The following is a 4,323-nucleotide window of genomic DNA, read 5'->3' as shown; positions in this document are numbered from 1 at the left end:
TTTTCTGTGACGCGACGACTACTTTTCTTACTCACGAAGACGGAAATTCTCAATTCGAATTTGGCATTGTCTTCGACTTCCGTCCTTATCGTCGTCCCTCAGTGGCTCCCAAGATCGCAACGCGCGACGAAGGAAGCTCCTAGTTCTTAAGGCTCCGGTCGAAGTCATCTCGATCTTCGACCGTGTCGTGTTACCACGCCCACTGACTGCACCGCATCTACGGTCTCATTGTGCTTTAAACAAAGCGACCGTCGTGAATTGTCCGGGATTTAATGAAAGAAGAATAATCCCCGCAGTCACCCACCACCTACGTCTGTCCTCAGGGGTCCGGCATCAAATTCTCCGACCGATTTCTAAATTTATCGGGAGGCCGCGAAATAGGCGTGGAATCTGTTAAACGAACCGTGAACCGACACCCGAGAATTTTTCACCGAACAGAGGAAAATCACTCCCGCCGTCGCGTCGGAGCGCTCATCGCGAATTCCGTTTGAGAATTGGTTCGCCGGGCGAGATTGCTTCATTTTTGGCTGTCTCTTAATTAACGAGAGAACACACGGAGAAAATTGCGGGAGATTCAGTATTGGTAGAGACGAATGATTATAATTCGCTACTATTTTAAACAAAGGCGAAAACTGTCGCGGACATTATGGATATTTAAATTTTAACTGACACGCCGCCGGCGTGATCGTAGAAGTGTGCACTACAAATGAAAGCTCTCGTTGTACCTCGGACTCGTTACCGCTATTTAATCCTGTCGTCAACAGGCATGTTTCGATACTCTACGAGGCTGCACGGTGACATGTCCATAGCAGAAAAACAGCAGACAGATGGTTTGTGAAAATCAAGCCTCTTGGCAATGCTGCAAATTTTTCGGTAAAATGCAAGTTATATGATCGTGTAACGTGTAGCGTCCAATGACCCTCCTCGTTTGAAATTAATCCTAACAAATACTTAAACCCGCACATTATAACTATTAAAATCTTTTTTTTATGCAGATAAAAAAATACCCATTTACTTCGATAAACTTTGGAGATAAACAAAAAAAGTCAAAAAGAAACGGAAAGACAACAAATATCTTGTACAATATTTACAGGTTTTTGTAAAATACTAACATGTAAAATTTATTGCCGGTCTTTCGAAAGACCGACGTATACTTTGACCTAGGAAAGTTTTTATTCGATTCAATAAAGAAATTAGTACAATGTTTTGCCTAGTTTTACTCGCTTGTACGAATTTTTATTCCGCTTTGGCCAAACTTTCAGCTAAAATTCTTACAAACTAGAACGCAAACAAGAGAGATTCCTGGATGTGACGCGCGCAGGGGAGGGGCGTTTTAACGACGGGGTTTGGTGGTTCGTGGGATAAGAGAGAAACGAGAGTCGAACTTTTTGACGACTGCGACCACACCGGCGAGATAAACGTCGCCCCTTTTACGAGTCGCGACAGAGAGGAGCGGCTAGTAGATAGCGACATGCACGGGTCAGCCGTTCTCGCAGTGGCGTAACGACTTGTTTTGTCAAGCGGCGGATCGAACGGCACAAATCACTCGGTGACAAGGGAGGGACGGCAGGATGAGGGACGATCGGTGCGTCGCAGAAATCGCTGTAAGCGGCGTTTTCGTGAACTTTCGCGCCGTTCGCAACGCGGAGACGGGCAAAGGCTCGCCGCTGCGGTCGAGAAAAATACGGAACGAAAACGGACGCGGAGAATCAGCGGAAGTCAACGAGCTGAAAATTACGGTCCCTATGCAGCCAGCGCGACGATGATAATGGCGATCGTAGCGCCCATGGCAGCCAGGGTTGGTGTTCGTAATAATAGTTACGCGAGCTAATTCAGCGAACCACCGTTAATCCAACATAAACGTTATATCGCACGATATCGTTGTCACGTTCGGCACGTTTGACCTAATAAAAATATTGCCGGTAGACGTGTAGCGAGGAACTCTTCGTTTCTTGCGTCCTGCAATCGACCACTTCTTTCTTGTTCATCGCTATTTTCCCCACTTCTGTCTTCCTTTCCACTTTGTCCAACATCCGACAAGTCTCTATAACGGCCAACATTGCACATTATTGCATCGGGCGATACACGGCGCTTCGTATTTCTCTGTCAAACGTATATAGACGTTTCTTATTGGACTCGCGGATATTGTTTTATGTGAACCGATGTAGGTAGTCAGCAAATCTACCCAGCCGCGCGCGCGCGCTCTCGGACATTTTGTCACAGTCGCACGGATAAAATCACTTTAAACGAGATCCTCTCACACGGCGGATAATTGAAATTTCGCCGTTCATGATACGCGATAATGAAATTATGACGCCCCCGATATAGAAAATTGAAATTCTCACGCATTCGTCGCACTGAGCTGCATTGTTAAAAGGGATATCACGTATATCCACTTAATCATATTAACGGCGTATTACTCGCGCTCGCATAAAAATCTTTCGCTGGAAAATGTACACGCAACGCCGTAATATCGTTGTTTCCAGAGTAAAAAGTACTTTAGCGTAAACACCAACGAAAAAGTAAATCTAAGAAATTACCATTTAATTTTACATGTAACAGCGACGAAACGGTTGTTGCTTCCACAGGTGCGGAATGAATGATTAGTATCCGATTACCTAATTGCAAGTCAGTTATATAGATGCCAAAATAGAAGTTGCAGTTTTTGCTTTGATAAAGTTAAATTCGAATGGCCGAGTTACAGTGGTATGTCGTTTAAACCGTGAAGTACTTATCTAGAAAATTGAAAGCAAATTGCATTGAAATTTAAAAGCAATCCTGAACCTCGTTACACTGGAATAACACGCGGCTACAGTCCCATGCTGCGCGATCGGTCGAGCCGTTTTAAGCCGATTTCGCGCGAAGCGGTAAACGAATTTTAACCAATTGCGGTAAAATGTAATAACGAAATTGCTCTCGCCGCGATATAAAACAAAGCGCCCGTAACAATTTTTTCCATTTCGTGCTTTCAGGTGGATAGTTCAGTCTCAAATCGCTACAAGTCAATTCTTCTCGCGCCGCTCTTGAAAAAGAATTTCAGTCGGTGCAAATTTTGATGGACAAAATTTTTCCAAACAAATCTGAAATTTAATTCTATTAGTCTTGTATTTAGGGACGATGGTTTGTGGAGCGTAGAGTCTGGAAGGCGCATGTCGGCGCACGATCCCATCGATTTTGCGCCCGGTCTTCTTTTATGTTTCGAAGAAAGCCGCAAAGCGGGAGGAAGCAGACCGGGGACCGGAAGGCTGCGTGCGGCCAAGTTTCGGGCTTTCGCGGGCTTCCGCGCGGAAGCAGCCTCTGATCTATCGCTACTTTAAACCAAAGGGAAAGCCGCGCGCGGCGGCGATCCCGCGGAACGCGGCGCCTCTAAACGAGGGGGAAATCGAACTTTTCCAATTGATTCGACTTAACTGACTGGGAGGGAATCCAGCACGGTAGCAATCGCCGGGCGCCTTCGACCGACGCCGCACCCCCCCGGCGACCACCCCTATTCCGCACCACCTTCAACCTCTCTCTCCTTCGACTTCACTTGGACGAACCCGAAGGCGAAATATCGCGCAAACTTTATCGCGGCTGCTCGCTCGCCTCGTTCGGCTCGCTCACACGCGCGCGCGAATGCTCGCCTTACCCATACCATCTGCACGCTACGTATACTCGTACGATCGACTTTTTGACTTCTCAACTTTACGCGGGTGATCGTTATCAACTTCGATCGTGCTCCGCGAATCGCTCGATTTTCGGAATCGCGGAACGGAAACGCGGATAATTATAGCCGCGGGTGAATGGAACGCGGCGAATCCTGCCGAACGTCAAATAAAGGAAAAAAAATTATTTTCCAGTTACAATTGCATTTCCGCGCAGAGAAGCAGGTGCATTCAACGATTTTAATTGTTTATGCGAGAGAAGATGCTTCTTCTATCAGAATTTCGAATTGTATTGCATTGTATTACTTGAGACACCAATTTATCTCAATAATACGATAAATAAGATGCAATTTACTGTAAGAGATTTGCAACTTTTTAATTATAATGAAAAAGTATTACGCGCCTGTTCGAGTTGATGTACACGATATTCAAATTCGCTTTTTATTTTACGTTTGATTTTAATGTCTCTTTTAATGAGTTTTTCATGAGAATTGTAATTTGTATTTGATGTATATATATATATATATATGCACAACTATATTTGTATATATGAATTGTATCTATTAGACGTTGTAATAGAATTGTAATCATTTGTTGTAAAAATTTTTTAAAGTTAATTAGGTTTATAAATAAATAAAATCCACTTTCAGGCCTAAAGATTTATAAATGATTATTTGAA

Source organism: Solenopsis invicta, chromosome 2 (assembly GCF_016802725.1).
Source record: "Solenopsis invicta isolate M01_SB chromosome 2, UNIL_Sinv_3.0, whole genome shotgun sequence".
Lineage (NCBI taxonomy): Eukaryota > Metazoa > Arthropoda > Insecta > Hymenoptera > Formicidae > Solenopsis > Solenopsis invicta.
This window is presented reverse-complemented; position numbering follows the sequence as displayed.